This window comes from Antechinus flavipes, chromosome 2 (assembly GCF_016432865.1).
Source record: "Antechinus flavipes isolate AdamAnt ecotype Samford, QLD, Australia chromosome 2, AdamAnt_v2, whole genome shotgun sequence".
NCBI lineage: Eukaryota > Metazoa > Chordata > Mammalia > Dasyuromorphia > Dasyuridae > Antechinus > Antechinus flavipes.
In genome coordinates, this window is record NC_067399.1 from 368,926,059 (window position 1) to 368,944,329 (window position 18,271).

Sequence of the window (18,271 nt, forward strand, 5' to 3'; positions counted from 1 at the left end):
GATGAGTCAAAAAAACCTAAATACCATAAAACAAAAAATAAAATAAAAATACTGCTTGGAACTTCTGAATAGGGAGATGGTGTGGGAGTAACCATGCAAAACAAGTGAAAGATGGTTTCCAGAGTTCTCAAGATGCACAGAATCCCATTTGATACATTTCCCTGCCTAACATTCCTTTACCTTGCTATTGTCTTTCACTTGGTTATAGATGATAGATTGGAATTTGAAGAGATTACTATTATTATTTCTTATTTCTTAACGTATAACAGAAGCTCAAGAAATGTTTGTTGATTAATTGGTTCCGCAACCCTAACCTGATTTACTTCTTGTAGAAATATTGTTTAGGCTTGAATTAAATTTTGGAATAACAACAGAAATGAGTTAGAAGAGTTAGAAACCACTAGAGTCCTTCCTAATTTAAATTGTTGATTATGTTCCCCTTATAGAAAAGACTGGTTCTGTGGTTGGTACATAAGCTGCTGAACTTAGAAAGATAATGATGTCAAAATAATGATTATCTTTCACTTTACTAGATTGGAAGCCTCCTGAGGGCAGGATCAATGCCTGTGGATTCCCAGCACAGGACCTAGTGCATAATTGGTACTTGATACATAAAGTTTGTTGATATTTCTATGCATTTAAAAATGTATTATTTTTATTGTTAATTTCATTTCTATAATGTTTTAAAAATAATTTGCAATACCTTTAAATCTTCTGAGAGAAGAAGTAATAGGTGTTCATTATCTCTATTTTAAAGGAGGCTTGCCCAAAATCACATAACTAGCAAGTGCAGGAGCCAAAATTCAAACTTGGCTGTTTTGGTAGAGTTATAAACTGAATCAGCTATTCTGGAGAATAATTTGGAATTCTTCCCAAAGAGCTATCAAACTGTGTATACCCTTTAATCTCTACTGGGGCTATATCCCAAAGAGATCATAAAAGAAGGGAAAAGACCTACCTGTGCAAAAATGTTTGTAGCAGCCCTTTTTGTGGTGGCAATGTAACTGAGTGGATGTCCATTAATTGGGGAATGGTTGAATAAGTTATGGTATATGAATGTAATGGAATATTATTGTTATCTAAGAAATGATGAACAAGCTGATTTCAGAAAGGCCTGGAGAGACTTGCATGAAATGATGCTAAATGAACTGAGTAGAACCAAGAGAACATTATATACAGTAACAACAAGATTATGTGTTGATCAACTGTGATGGACTTGGCTCTTTTCAACAATCCTAATAGACTTGTGATGGAGAGAGCCATCTGCATCCAGAGAGAGGATTGGGGGGACTAAATGTGGATCATAACATAATATTCTCAGCTTTATTGTTGTTGTTTAGTTGTCTGTTTGTTTTTCTCTCTCATTTTCCCCCTTTTGATCTGGTTTTTCTTGTGCAACATGATAAATGTGGAAATATGTTTAGAAGAACTGCACATGTTTAACCTATATTGTATTATTTGCTATAGTAGGGAAGGGGGAAAATGAGGAAGGAGACAGAGAAAAATTTGGAACACAATATTTTGCAAGGTTAAATGTTGAAATCTATCTCTGCATGTATTTTGAAAAATAAAATGCCATTATTATATAAAAAAGTAAAACTTGGGTATTATGATCAGGTTTTATATCAAGTCTAATTCTAGTAGTCCTCCAAATATAACTATTCTCACTCAAGTTCATTCTTCACAATAACCTTATGAATGGGATCAATAGGTATGCTAGGCAGGTAAATGTATCAAATGGAAGAGTGACTTCCTCAAAGCCCCCCGAAGTAATCAATGGCAGAAGCATGGCTTTTGACTCCATGATCCCCCATTCTGGACTTTCTACACCACACTGCCTCCTTCATTTCCTAAGCTCTTCCTCTTGCCTTTATCCTGATTTTCTGGAAATATCAAAATAGCTACAGTTCCAGTATTTTTCACTCTTGCTGGGAAGCTATGTCTTAAAACCTCTGGAAGGAATGCTTAACTTGAAGTTGAGCTTTTCTAGTGTGGAGGATTCTGAAAAGAGCAAATGTTTTCTTGGCCACACTTTAATGGGTTTGCTTGAAGTTAGGAGATGTTGATTTCTGTTAAAAGTCAGTGATTTATGATTATTTTTCCTTCCCAAAACAGAAAGATTAGTCTCATATTCTACATGTTTGTTTATTTGTTGCTTTTTGAAATCCTCCCCTTCCTGCTTCAAAGGAGGAGTGAGCAGGTCCTTATTGTATGAAATTTGTGTAACCCAAACTTCTCTAAGTGCCCTTAGAATGAGGTTTCCTAACTTTTTCTGTGTCATAGATTTTTTTTTTTGGATGTTTGGTAATATTTTTGTCAGAATAATATTTTTAATTGGTTTTTATTTTTACAAATACATGAATGGATAATTTTCAGCATTCACCTTTGCAAAATCTTGTGTTCCAAACTTTTCTCCCTTCCTCCTGCCAAGACAGAAAGCAATCCAATATAGATTAAAAATGAAAAAGTTTTCTAAATATATTTCCATATTTGTCATGTTGCACAAGAAAAATCAGATCCAATGGGGAAAAATACGAGAAAGAGAAAAAGCAAACAAACAACAACATCAAAAGGTAAAGGTACTATACTTTGATCTATGTTTAGTTTCCATAGTTCTCTCTTTGGATGCAGATGGTACTTTCCATCACAGATCTATTGGAACTGCCTTGAATCACAGCATTGTTGAAAAGAGACAAGTATCCATCACACTTGATCATCATAATCTTGTTGTTACTGTGTACAATGTTCTCTTGGTTCTGCTCACTTCACTCAGCTTCAGTTCATGTAAGCCTTTCCAGGTTTTTCTGAAACCAATCTGCTCATCACAAAATAATGTTTTTAATGCATAAACTACACAAGATTATAAAGGAAAATAATCATGTTGAAATGTATCAATCGAAATATTTTCTTTAAAAAATTCATGAACAAAAGGTTTGGCAATTGTCAATGCTGTAAAATTACCCATGCATATAACTTATAAATAAAAAGCTATTAAAATTTTTTAAAAGTTCATGAATACCAAGTTAAGGATCTCTGGTATAGATCATATTTGGGGCTCAAGGGATCAAGCCATCTAATAGATTAAAACAAAGTCATAGAATCTTAAAATCATAAGGCTAAGGCTAACTAGTTCCACCTATACTTGATTAAGAATTTTCTCTTTGGGGCAGCTAGTTGGTGTAGTAGATAGAGCACCAGCCCTGAAGTCAGGAAGACCTGAGTTCAAATTTGACCTCAGACACTTAATACTTCCTAGCTTTATGACCCTAGGCAAGTCATTTAACCCCAATTGCCTCAGCAAAAAAAAAAAAAAAAAAAAAAAGAAAAAGAAAAAGAAAAAAAAAGAATTCTCTCTTCAGTTTTGCTTGCTATCTTTGATGAGGGGCTGTTGTTGTTGGAGTGGTGTGTGTATTTGTGTGTATCTGTGTGTGTGTGTGTGTGTGTGTGTGTGTGTGTGTGTGTGTGAGAGAGAGAGAGAGAGAGAGAGAGAGAGAGAGAGAGAGAGAGAGAGAGAGAGAGAGAGAGAGAGAAGGCATCCAGTACTTTTAGAAGCAGTAATTTTTAGACAACTGAGATTGTTAGGAAGTTTTTTCTTACTGCAAGATGAAATTTGCTTCTTTAATGTGAAACTAAAGCAGTCTATTGCTTTAATGTGAATCTGATTTTTGAAGCTCAAGATGTAGAAATGGAATCCCTCTCCTACAGGAAGGCCCATCAAATTATTTTGGACAACTATCTCATTACAGAATACTACAAATGAAAATAAAAATAAAACATAATAAAAGATAATCAAGGCAAAAAAAAATTGGTTAAAACCCAGCAAGGTGCGTGACTGAATTAAAGTGGATGCTGGACTTGAAGCCAAAGCTCTGAGGTTTAAAATCCTATCTGTGTGATCTATGGCAAGTTTTTTCCTATCTCAGGGGTTTCACTTTCCTCCATTTGAGCTCACGTAGCCTCTTCTCTAGATGATCTGCCCTTTAAACTACACCCGGAGAGGGGAGCACTCCCACTGAACCCAATTGGGAGCACTTTTTAACATGGTAATCCTGCTGCTATTGTCTATCAGCTTCTTATAGGCAAGTAGAAAAACAAAATCATGAAATAATTGAATTATTTGAATATAAAGAAAACTTGTAAAAATCCAGCAATAGACTTAAAGAAATGCTAAACTTGGTATTATTTATAACCTAGAAAGAGTGGTATAAAATGTATATTAGCTCTTTTTTGTGATGACAATGAATTGGAAATTGAGGGGATGCACAACAATAGAGAAATGCCTGAAAGAGCTGTGGTATATGAATGTAATGGAATACCATTGTACTTTCACAAATGATGAATAAGCTGATTTCAGAAAAACCTGAAAAGATTTACATTAACTGATGCTCAGTGAAGTGGGCAGAATAGTCTTGCACATAGTAACACAAACATTGTGCAATGATCAACTAGATAAACTTACCTATACTCAGCAATATTATGATCCGAGGAAATTCCAAAATTCATAATGAAAAACACTATCCACATCCAGAGAAAGAACTATAGAATCTGAATGCAGATCAAAGCACATCATTTCCATCTTTTATGGAAATTATTTATATTATGTGGCTTTTCTTTTTGTTCTAATTTTTTTCTTTCACAACATGAGTACTTGTATAACCTATATCAAATTATTGCTTGCTTTCTTGGGGAGAGGGAGGAAAAGAGGGAGAAAAATTTGGCACTCAAAATCTTATAGAAAATGAAAGTTAAAAAATGATCTTTACATGTAATTGGAAAAAAATGCTATTTACAATGAGAAAAAGAAAAAAAGAAAAGAAACAAAATGTATGTCATCACCACAAAATCATAAAAAATATTCCTGTAAGAACTAAATTTGGGCCATATAATACTTAGAGAGATTAAAAAAAACCCAACATTATACTAAATTAAACGTGTTCAATTTGATTGGAAGCCCCTTGAGAGCTTCTTTTTGTATTTCCAGTGCCTAGAAGTACTTGGCACATAGTAGACACTTAAATAAATGTTTATTAATTGATTAGAGAGGAAGGGAAGGAGCAAACATTTATTAAATATCTACTGTGTACCAGGCATCTCATTTGATTCCCATAACAATTCTGAAAAGTTGATGCTATTTTTCTTATTTTAGTTGAGGAAACTGAATTCACTACTTACTTATCTTAAGTAAAGATAAGTTAAGTGACTTGCCCATGATCACACAGCTTGTGTCTTAAAGCTGAATTTGAACTTAACTCTTTTGAACTCAAGATCCTATGCTTAAACTATTGCCCCATCTAGTTGACTCAGGCACAAGACTCTGACAAGATGCAATGAATCTGAGTTTATATTGGAGGCTTTCCTCTTGTCTGGGTCCTTTTCCCTATTCAGGCAACTGCAGTTATTCACAATCGTTGTTGTTCAGTTATGTCTACTCTTTCTGGCTTCAGTTGAAGTTTTCTTGAAAAAAAAAAATACTGGAGCTGTTTGCTATTTCCCTCTCCAGCTAATTTTACAGATGAGGAAACTGAAGCAAACAGTTAAGTGGCTTGTCCAGGATCACACAGCTGGTAGGGTCTGAGGCCAGATTAAAATTCTGGAAGATGAATATTCTTGACCTCAAGCCTGACACTCTGTACACTATGATGCCACCTAGCTGCCCACTTGGATTTCACAATCTGTTGGCCCAATTTGTTGTAACAAGGTTCCTTGCAAGCATGTTGTTCACAAAGTCCAAAGAAAGGAAAAATATTTATTTATAGATAGAAGAAAACAAATTGAGCCCATGAAAAATAAAGTTGTAACTCTCAGCAGGTGTTGTCACTTGTGATGTTTCTTAGTTCCCATTTTTTAGTGGCTTTCTACAGCTCAGCAGGTTGTGCCGAAGATCATTTTTTCAATCAATCAATAAGCTCTTATTAAGAGTCTGCTATTGACAGCCTGTGCTAGGCTAGGGATAAAAATGTAATCAATGAAAGAATCTCTCCAATCAAGGAGTCTCTATTCCAATGGGAGAGAAAAATACATATGTAAGTACAGAAAGAATAAATACAAAACAAAAAAACTCACTTTAAATACAAGATAGTTTGAGGAGGGCATTAACAATTGAGGTGACTAAGGAAGGCTTTATTTAGGAAGTTATGCTTATTCAAGTTTTATTTTGAAGAAAGAGAATGATTCTATGAAAGTGAAGAGGGAGTATACTCCCTTTTTAAAAGTAATATTTTATTTTTCCAAATACATGTAAGGATAGTTTACAATTTCATTTTTATAAAACTTTGTTGTAATGGGCTGAGGCTTGAGTTGATGCACTGAGGTCCCAAGCACATGAGGCTAAATAGTAATTGGACCATACTCTATTAATATATAAGCTTGGAGAAAGAATGGCCCCCGCCCACTCTGTGCAAGTCCTGATGTGTTGTATAGGAAATGACGATTGGGAGTGGAAAAGGAAGGGGAAACCTTTTCTGTTTGTTTCTCTTCTTCTTTTGAGAGAGAAATCTGAGCTGAAAGGTCGTTGCAATGACAAAAGCAAGCAGTCTCTCCTTCCCCTTCCTTTTCCATTCCCCTGCCTCCACCCACCAAAATCGTCATTTCCTATACAACACATCAGGACTTGCACAAAGAATGGGCGGGGGCCATTCTTTCTCCAAGCTCATATATTAATAGAGTATGGTCCAATTACTATTTAGCCTCATGTGCTTGGGACCTCAGTGCATCAACTCAAGCCTCAGCCCATTACACTTTGTGTTCTAATTTTTTTCTCCCTCTTTCTCTTATCTTCTTCCTCCCCCAAATAGTAAGCAAAAAAAAGAAAAGAAAAAATATATCCTTGAAATCCAGAACATTGTACATAGTAACAACAAGTTTATGCGATGATAAACTGTAATGCACTTGACTCTTCTCAATAATACAGTGATTCAAGGCAATTCTAATAGACTTGGGATGAAAATGTCAATCACATACAGATATATTCTCAATAGTGTATTGTTGAAAAGAGCCAACTCTATCATAGTTGATTATCACATAAACTTGATGTTATGTACAACATTGTTCTGGTTTTCATGGAGGTATTTTTCTTTCTTTTTTAAATAATAGCTCTTTATTTTTCCAAATACATATAAAGATAGTTTTTAACATTCACCTTTGCAAAACCTTATGCTCCAAATTTTTCCCTTCCTTCACCCCTCTTCCCTCTCCTGAACAGCAAGCAATCCAATATAGGTTAAACATGTGCAGTTCTTCTAAAAATATTTCCATATTCATCAAGTTGTACAAGAAAAATCAGATCAAAGGGAAAATAAAAACATGAGAAAGAAAAAACAAACAATAGCAACAAAAAAGCGAGAATACTATTCTTTGATCCTCATTCAGTCTTCATAGTTCTCTCTCTGAATGGAAATGGCTCTATCACAAGTCTATTAACATTTCTTTTAATCACCTCATTGTTGTCTATCACAGTTGATTAACACATAATCTTGTTGTTGCTGTGTATGATGTTCTCTTGGTTCTATTAAGATCAAAAGTCCTGAGCTAATAAGGTTTGATCTTAATTGATCCACCAATCTCAGCCTCACCAACATTAGGGCCAAAGTTTCCAGGATGATCAGCAGCGGTACTGGGTCTTTGAGTGACTGCTACATATGCATCCTGGAAGACAGGAAGACTCAATCTAAAAAAAAGTATGTGCGAGAGTCAATAAAGTTCTGTGCTAAGGTAGTTATTGTTTGTATAGTAAGTAGACATAAGATTTAGTAATATTGTGGAGATAGAAATAACAAGATTTGTCAACTGATTGTATATGTAGGGTAAGAATAGTGAGGGACAACACCAAAAGATTGGGAGACCAGAAGAATGGAGGCGCTTTAACAGAAATGGGAAAGTTTTGTTAGGAAAGATAATGAGTTAAGTTTTGGACATGCTGATTTGTAATATCTTTAGGACATTGATTTGGAAATGTTCAATAGATAATTGGTGATGTGGAATTGAAACTCAGGGAAGAGACTGGGGTTCGATTTAGCCATCTGTGAGGCACCTGCATAGAAAAGATCATTGCAATCATGGAAATTGATGACATTGCCAAGAAAGGGAGAATATAGGGAGCCTTCATCATTAAGGGGTATGATTTTAATGTTGAACCAATAAAGGGGATTGAGAAGGAGAAGTTCAACAGGGAAGAAGTGAACCAGGAGAGACAACCCATAAAAAAAAAAAAAAAAGAGTATTCACATGGAGAAAGTGATGATCATTCTCAGATGCAGCAGATAGGCTGAGAAAGCTGAGTAATAACTCTTGGTCATTGTTTCCCATCATACTCTCTCTGCCTATTAGGCAAAAGCATGCTTCTTCCTGCAGCTCTCAAAGGAAAATGTCTTGTCATTTTTTCCTGAAAGTTTTTTAGAAGTTTCAGCAGGCAGTATCTGCCACCTTCTTCAACAATGCAGAGCCAGTACTATCAGTCCTCATGTGAAGCCTTCCCTTGAAGATCCATCCTGTATTTGGGGGAAATATCCTGAGCTTCTTTGTCTTGAACTTAATGGCTTGGCTCTTAGGAGTACTGGACAAGAATCCTGATCTGGATTTCTCTTGCCAATGCCTGGCTTCATAAAAACTTGCCCATAAGTTAGAAATACTCTGCCTCTTATATTTTCTAAGTAGGTCTTATTCCAAGACTAAGTTGGGTGGGAGGGAATTTCATAGAATGATGTATTCTATCACCAAAAGCATTTCAGCATCTTTTGTGAATCAAAAGACTGACGATTTCCCATTAGCTCTCCCATTGTGATATAACCTATGAATCTCTTTGGAAATAATGAAATGGAGATCTCAACCTTTCACTCTCAGAATTAGATAAATCAAACCACAAAATAAATAAGAAAGAAGTCAAAGAGGTAAATATAATACTAGAAAAATTAGATATGATAGATCTCTGGAGAAAATGTAATGGAGACAGAAAGGAGTACACTTTCTTTTCAGCAGAAATAATAAAATGAAATTGTTTAAATTAGCAGAAGTTGCTCCATTGAGCTCCAGAGTAGGGGATGGGACCCAAGAAGAGCTAAGCTGTCTCCTAAAATTTCTTGGTTCTGGGGAAGAAAAACATTTTATTATGTTTATTATATCCATATATGTTTAATAACGTTTTAGTAAACTTCAAAAAGGAAAAGCTCATAATCTTATAAAAAATAGTAAAATCAATAATAATGGGAGATTTTAACATCCCATTATCTGAATTTGATAAATCCAAGAAAAAATATAATTAACAAAGAAATTACAGAGAAAATTACAGAGATAGGTCTAGTAGATATATAGACAAAGCTCAAAGGAAAAAAAATAACATTCTTTTCTTTTTTCCTCTTTTTTTCAAATACAAATGTAATGTATATTGATCACGTTCTGGCAGATAAGGAAGATAGAGGCAGAAATTTTATATACTACATTTATGGATCATAATAGAATAAAGTTAGCAATAAATAATCTTATAATGAATAAAAAGTGTAGGCACATATGGAAACTAAAAATGATTTATTAAACAATATCTGAGTAAAAGAGGAAATTATAAAAACAATCATAGATTGCATCAAAGATAATGACAATATATATTCTGCACATCAAAATCTATGGACTGCAGCCAAAGCAGAATTCAGAAGCAATATCATTTTAGTGAATGCTGATGCCACTAAGAAAAACTTGAGCTGTCTGCTCTTTTAAAAAGAACACATAGAACTTAGAAAAAGAACAAAGACATACTTATATCAACAGAACACAGAAAGAGAGAAAGCTGAGCAGAGAGTAGTACAATTAAAAAGAAGAAAAAATACTAAGTATAAATCTAAGAAGTGTTTTTGACAAGACTAATGAAATTGGTAAATAATTGACATATGTATTTTTTTAAAAAAGAGAGCAAACCCAAATCACCCAAATGAGAAAAAGGAAAGAGAAAATTATAGAATTTTGTATAGAAGTTGAGGGGAAAGGAGAAGTTGTTTAATCCAATTCTTATTTTACAGTTGTGAAAACTGATATGTAAAGAGATTAAGCAACTTGCATGAGGTCAAATAGGTAATAAGTATAGAAATAGAATTATAAACTTATTTTATAAGCCTGAGTTCTTTTCACCTTGCCATTCTGTCTCAAACATCAGAATGAAAGCAAAAGAAATCAAGAAAATGATCAGAGATCACTAAAAACAATTCTATGGTAAGTGACACAATGGAAAAAGCAATGGATTTAAAGTCAAAGTAACTGACTTAAAAGCCTGGCCCTTGCTATCTGTTAGACCCTAGATAAATTCTTTCACTTGATGTCTTTAACTGTAAAATGATGAAACTGGACTAGGTGACCACTAAGATCCCTTCCAGTTCTGTTTGACAAAATATAAAGGAGAACTGTGATTTCCCTGGTATGGGGAACTAGTGGATGAAGAAGTTCTTTGTGCTAATCTGGGGCAGTGCTCTTTGCAATTCATCCATTTTTAAATGTTAATTTTATTGTTATTTTAAATTTTTAATTATTTAACAATAATTAAATTATATTAAATTATTTATTAATTTATAGTTTTAAATGGTAATTTTATTGTTAATTTTTAATTAACAAAAATTTTTTCCTAACAATTTTAGAGAATGTTGTATGTATAATTGAGAAGTTAAGTGTCAACCAGGATATATTTGTGACAGTATATGTCAGAGTTAGGACAAGACATTCTGGTATTCAGGTGGTGCTCCATCAACTCTCTGTCTCTGTCTCTGTCTCCATCTCTGGATCTTTCTTTGTCTGTTTCTCTGTTTCTGTCTCTGTCTCTGTCCCTATGTCTTTCCCTTTTTCTCCCTCTTCTTCTCTTTCTCTCTCTTCTTTTTCTCTTTCTCTTCCTCTCTCCCTCTCTTTCTCTTTTCTTCCTTTCCTCCTTCTTTCCCTCCCTCCATCTTCCCCCCTTTCTTCTCTATGTGTTTGTACTATGAAAATAACAAGGAGAAATAGCATAGGACATTAAAGAGTTATCCTAAAGGTATTAGACCCCAATAAATTAATTCTATTTAATAAACATGTGTTAAGTTCTTACTATTTGCAAAATATTGTATCAGGGATATAAACTAAAAATGAAAAACAGTCCTTGATGCTATAGCTGCCTAGGACATTGCTTGTTCTGGAAATAGCATTTGTATTACTTAGGTGCCTTGACAAAGATGGGAGCTCCTGGGAAGCAGATAGCTGAGTGTATAAAGTTGATCTGGTACCCTAACCCTCTGTAGTGCCTCTCTACCTAATCCAAATTCTCTGTAAACTAAGATATCAAAGGTGTCCTCAGGCTGATCATCACCTTGTGTCTCACAATGGCACCTGCAGCATCAGTGTTCCATGAATGAAAAAAGGTGGAAGTAGGCAGATGAAGGCCATGAGTAAGGGATCCCAGAGTTTGACTAAAGAGATAATCAGAGCAAGAGGAGAGAAAGTGTATGTAGTAGTGGAGGTGGGGAAACATAGCCTTCACCTTAAGAAAAAAAGAAATGTATCGTATAGATTATTTCATAACAAAAGGAAACTCAGAAGACTCCCCACTTCTCGCTAATAAGGCAAATATAGTTTTGATCCCTCGACAAAACAAAGGCAAGGCTGAGAAAGAAACAATATCATTAATAAATATTGATGTAAAATATTAAATGCAGTACTCACAAATAGAATATAGAAGTACATAAAAAAATTATCCATCATGACAAAGTAAGATTTATAACAAGAATGTAGGAAGGTTTAATACCAGGAACACAATCATTGTAATAAATCATGTTAACAAGAGAAAAAGTAAAGACTACATGATCATATCATTAGACTCAGAGAAAGCCTTCAATAAAAGACAACATTAATTTAGATTAAAAATGTTACAAATGGTTATAAAATGATATTTCCTTATTGTGATAAAAATGCATATTCTAAGCCATGAACTAACATTATATATGATTTAGAAATATGAATCATCCTCAGTGAAACAATATACAGCTGTCTGTTGTGCATCAGCATTGTCCATTCACCATTTTTATGAGACAATGTGGCATTATAGAAAAACTATCAAACTTGGAGTCACAGAGAAATGATGTCTTCCACCATGATATCTTCTGTGTGTAACCTGGGCATATTACATCCCATCTTTGGATTTCAGTTTCTTCATCTGTAAAAAGCAGGTGCTGGACTAAATGACTTCCCATTTTAGATGATGATCCTATTTCTGCAGTCTTAGAAATGTGAGCAATTTTCTTTTCTTTTCTTCTTTTTGGTCTGGAGCTGTGATTTTGTTAGTGGAGGAAACTCCCAGGGTAGAATTTCCCTTTACTTATTCAGACTGGTAAGTATTCTGCCATGTATACCCTTAGAGAATTCCCTAGGGTACTGAAAAGTTAAGGGACATGATCAGTCACACATCCAGTACCAGCAAAAAAAAAAATAAGGTATGAACAAGAAATTAAAGAGAAAAATTGTCTGTGAAAAAGTTCACATATATCTTCTTACAGATGGCATGATTATGAACTTAGAAAACCCTAGGCAGTAAGAAAACAAAGCAAAACAAAAAGATTTGATGTGAGACAAATTTTCTAAGAATGTGAACTGTCTGGCGAGGTAATGAGTCCCCTGTCACTGAAGATCTTCCAGCAGTGGAAACTGGAAAATCTTTTATTGGTGATTATATGTTTGATTACATTCCCTTTGAAATTTTTTCCAGTTCTAGAGTTTTGTAATTCTCTGAGTGCTTTAAATACTTTTTCCCCAAACCAAAGAAGGACTTAGGAAGATAGGGACATATTTGGGCCAAAGGCCATGGACAGGATATCAGGGAGGCAGGCAATGAGCACTGGAAACCATTTAAGAGCCTTCACAGTATGAGCTCCAGGATATCCATAGACATATTTGTCCAGAAGAATCAGTCAGTCCAGCCCAGAGAGGCAAAAAGAAATCTGCTTTAGTTCCTGTGCATGAGGGGCAGTGGGTCACAGGCAAATCCTTTGTATCTAGCAACAAAAATGGCTCAACCCAAAGCTTTCAGGAGTCCTCAATCCAGCTGCTGCAGAGAGAAAAGAAAGCATCAAATAAAAGCCCAGCATCCTTTGTAAAACTGTAATCCTCTTGTAACTATTTATCGCATGAATGGATTTTTTTTTCAAGCCACTAGCAGCTTGTTATAGTAGGAGAGGTAAAAGCATTTGGAGTCTTTGCTAACTAGAGTTTCATTCACATAGTCTTCTTGCCTAGAATTGGTGTGTGCATACCATTTCATTTAGGAATCATTGATTGAGCACTGTGTACAGAACTCTGTCCAAGTACTGAAGAAGAGATGAATTTAGATAAAATACTCTTATGGAAATCACAGGCCCATTGACAACATAACATGTATAAGTACCCATAGTACTCTCCTAGCCTCAGGTTTCTCTTTTTCCCTTCTGCCCTCCTTCCATCTAAAAAAAATTTATTAAACACTTATGCTTAGACTCTGCTAATTACTGGGGAAATAGTGATAAAGCAAAAAAAGAATAAGGACCTTGTATTTTTATGAAATAGAGACTATAATAATAATAATAATATGTCTATATAGAGAGTGAGAGAAAAGACAAAAATTTATTATGCATCTACTATGCGATAGTTACTATTTTAACTCAAGTCTTTCAGACTTTGCCAAGCCTGTTGACTATCCAATGACTTTGGCATGTGAAACAGTTGGAAGGTAAGCATAAAGGGGAGGATCCTAGTAGCTGAGGGCAGGAGGCTGGGAATGGGAATGATAAAAGCTTCCTGCAGAAGAGATCAGTTGGGTTGAATCTTAATGAAGGCTAGAAATTCTCAAAGGTTGAGGTAAAAAGTGAGTCTGTTTCAGGTAGGAAAGACAGGAAATAGAGTGTCATGTATGAGGAATGATGAATTAGAACAATATGGCTAGACTATACAGTAAATGGAAAGAAGTATATGAAAGAGTTTTAAATGTCAAAAAAGAGAATGTATAGTTATCCTTCAGACAAGAGAATCAATGAGATGACTGAGCAATGGTTAGGATGACATGATCAAACTTAGATTCTAGGAAAATCATTTTGGATGCTCTATGATGGGGAATGAGTTAGAATGAGGAAAGTGTCTCATACACAAAGCAGGAAAGATCAAATAAAAGATTGATTATTATTGAAATAGATGAATGGTGAAGAGAGCTTTAGATAAGGAGATTGCTGCTGAGTGGAAAAAGAGACATGGATAAAGGATGAGAAAAAAGAATCAATATGATATGGAACATCAGGTTAGCAATTCCCAAGGCAGTTAGCTGGTGATAGAGAATGGGGTCTTAGAAGAGTCAAGGATCTGCTCTCTCCATCTATCCATTCTTCCTTCCATATGTCCATATATACATACATACATTTGTCTCAGAATTATAAGTAGAGGTGACAATTGAACCCAAAGGAACTGATGAGATAACCAAGTGAGTTAGAAATAGCCAAATTCAGATGGTCCTAAGAGCTGAGGTCTAGGAGGGAGCAAGCATGAGGAATATGGATTATTTTAATGAAAAAGTCCTCAAGGCTGATTATGGTCTAACTGTCTGAGAAAAGAACTCCAAAATGATGTGCAGATTTCAGGGTTATCAGGTAGGCAAAAGGATACCTTTGAGGATATAGAGATGAATTTGCAGTAAGGAAGAACAGAGTTCAAATCTGACCTCAGATACTTAATAGCTGCATCACTTTGAGTATGTCACTTAACTTTTGTCTATTTCAAGTTCATCTTTTGTGAAATGGGAATAATAATAGCACATACCTTCCAGGGGTTGAGAGAATAAAATGAGATCATATTTGTAAATTATTTTGTGAATTTTAAAATGATATATACATATTAGTTGTTATGCTGTTATTATTGTTGTTGATGTTGTTGATAGTAGTAGTAATAGTATTTTCCCTTTTTATTGTTTTCTTTTTTCCATTATATATGTACATCAACTTTTAAAAATACACATCTTTTTATGAATCATTTTGGGAGAGAAAAATCAGAATAAAAGGAAAAAACCATGAGAGGAAAAAAAAAAAAGAAAATAAAGTAAAAAAAATAAACATAGCATGTGTTGATTTAAGATCAGTCTCCATAGTTCTCTCTCTGGATGATATTTTTTCAATCAAAGCTTATTGGAATTGCTCTTAGATCATTGAACTACTGAGAAGAAACATTTCCTTTATTGTTGATCATCAAACAATCTTGCTGTTACCATGTACGATATATTCCTGGTTCTATTTGTTTTGCTCAGCATCAGTTCATGTAAATCTTTCCAGGCCTTTATAAAATCATCTTGTTCATCTCCATTACTTTCATATACCATAACTTATTCAGCCATTGTCCAGTTGATGGGCATCTATAGTAATAGTAGTGGTGGTAGTGGTGGTGGCAGCAGCAGAAGTAGTGGTAGTGATAGTAATTAGTAGTAGTAGTAGTATTTGTATGCTATCTCCCTACTGGAGTATTGTGAAGACCGAGTTAGCTCCCTGTTGACCTCAGGATCAGCCAGAGTCAGGATCAGCAAAAGTCCTTGGTCTTTAGGAGGAGAAGTAAAGGAGACAGACAAACCTCCACAAGGCTCACCACCAACCTCCTCTCTCCTTGTTGTTCTCCTCCAAAGTGACTCTGGCTTGTCTTACTCTCCACCCCCTAATCCCTCCTACAATTATCTGTATTCACTAAAAGATTGAGCCAGCACAGAATAGTAGGAAAGGCCATTTTCCAAGCATATGCTAATAGAGTATTGTTCAATAGGTAATTAGCCTTAAGTGCTTGGTTGTCTGATTCCAGTGCACATATTCAGAGCTTTACAGAGTATAAACATCATGAGAGTAGAGATTGTTATTCATAAACATTTTGCATCCTCTCATTTCCTAAAATTTTTTTATACCAATAAATCCTTAATAATTTCTTCCTATTATTATTTAATATTGGGTATTATAGTTATGTTTATTTCTGTCATATTCAGTCTTTATATTTCATTTAGTACCTACTCAGGGTTATGCATGCAGTAAAAATTTAAGCAGATGTTAAATGAATGATATATAGATATATGATAAACACAAGTGGAGGAACAAAAAAAAAAGTATTTTGTTAAGTCTGAGTGAGAGAGAGGGATGGCAAAAGGTCAATATTATCCTAAATAGTTCTTCAGACAAATAAGAGCAGTTTACAAGTTGAATTTCAGCAGATATCCTGAGATGTCATAAGCACATAATGGTTCCCTGTTCTTTGAACTGCTTAAGAGCAGAGATTTATTTAATTTTTTAGGTTGAGAAATCTAGATGGTATAGTGGTTTCAAGGTTGTAAGAATCAAATGAAATAATCAAGTACTTAATAGTTACTGCATATAGTAAATGCTGCATAAATATTAGCTATTATTATAATTGTTAATGGTATTTATGGATAGAATATGTGATATAAGAAACAATGAGTATGATCAACACAGAAAAGCATAGAAAGATTATAGGAGCTAATTCAAAGTGAAATAAATTGATCAAGGAAAATAATATATATATGGACGTCAGCAATGTGCATGGAAATGACAGTTACATCAACAATAGCAGCAACAACAAGAACAACACAACTAAAACTGTGAAATTATAATGACCAAGTGGTTTCTTGATCCCATGATGTCATTTTGGTACTTTGAGCCCAAAGCTTAATTAATGATTTTTGATTGATTAGTTGATTTTCATTTTGGACATAGTGATGTTTGGGTGAGCAGGAAATCAGATTTCTTAGACAAAGTTGAATTTTGTCATTCTTAATATATTAATCAAAAGACATTTCCTAATGGTATATTTCATGTGTCTAACATTCATAGTATAGAAGATATACAGAAATATTTGGACATGCTGTTATACAAAGAAATCACTAGAATCATAGGATTTAGAGCTGTAAGGGATCTTGAAAACCATCCAGCCCAACTACCTCCTTTTATTTTTACTGGCATATTTTATTTTGTTTTTATTTTCATTGGTAGATACAAGAATTTAAATATGTGCATAAAGACCAAAGACAAGATGAGAAAAATTATAATCAAAAATGAAAACCAGAAATAGTTATTCCTTCCACATTGCAATTTTCCCCTTCACTTTTGATATATCATGGATCACTACAAAAAATTAAATGGCAATTTGGGAAGAGTTTTGTGGAAGCAGTAGGTGACACTTTAAGGCCAATAGATGACAGAAAAAGTTTAGAAACTGAGAAATGCATAAAATATATGCATTGTATGATACAAAACTGACATATTTTATCTTATAATACTGTAATTACTCAATTAAAAAAAAAGAAAAATAATCAAACTTCTTCTCTGATATAAAGGAAGGGTAAAAAAAAAATGATATGGGGATTTTCCAGATTTCTTTTTTCTTTTTGCTGAGGCAAGTAGGGTTGTCACTTGCCCAGGGTCACACAGCCAAGGAAGTGTTATGTGTCAGAGGCCAGATTTGCATTCAGGTTCTCCTGACTTCAGGGCTTTTCTAGATTTCTGAGGTACTACACTGCTAAACTCCACAAAATGGAAGGGATAACTACATTTCCAAAGAAAACTAACCACAGAAGCCCATGGAAACAGTTACAGAAGAGAAAACATAAATGGTTGTAAATGACTGAACATGAAACATCTTTGTCATTTGTTTGGAGTCGTGAAGAAACCAAGACCTGGAGTATTTTAATAAGATTGTGAAGTTGCTGTTCATGGTATTTGATATGCATTTTGTGTTTGATGTTACTTTCATTCACATAGTTTTAAGACAGTGTATATGATGTCATTTTTCTTTTGTTCCCTTTCCCCCACCACCATACCACTTATAATCTTCTCACATTTTTTAAAAATTTTTCATGTTTGCCTTTCCATATAGTACTGTGATATTCCATTATACATTCATGTACCACTAACTGAATATAGTTCTAGGTGGTTTTTTCTATCTCCTCATTTGTTGTTCTTGTTGCTATTATAAATAGTGCTATTAGGGATATGTATATATTTTTGTACAGATGGATTCTTTTTTCCTTCTCACTAATCTCAATATATTTTAAGCTCCAAAGTAGGGACTGTTGGACCAAAGGGAATGAATATTTCAGTAACTTTTATTGTATAATTCCATCTTGTTTTCCAAAATGATTAAATCAATTCACAGCTATACCAGAAGTAATTTGCTATGCCTATTTTCCTGTATGCTTTCCAAGGCTGAATTTTATCATATTTTACTGTATGAATTCCAATGTTGCCTCAGGCATTTACTAGTTGTGTGATCC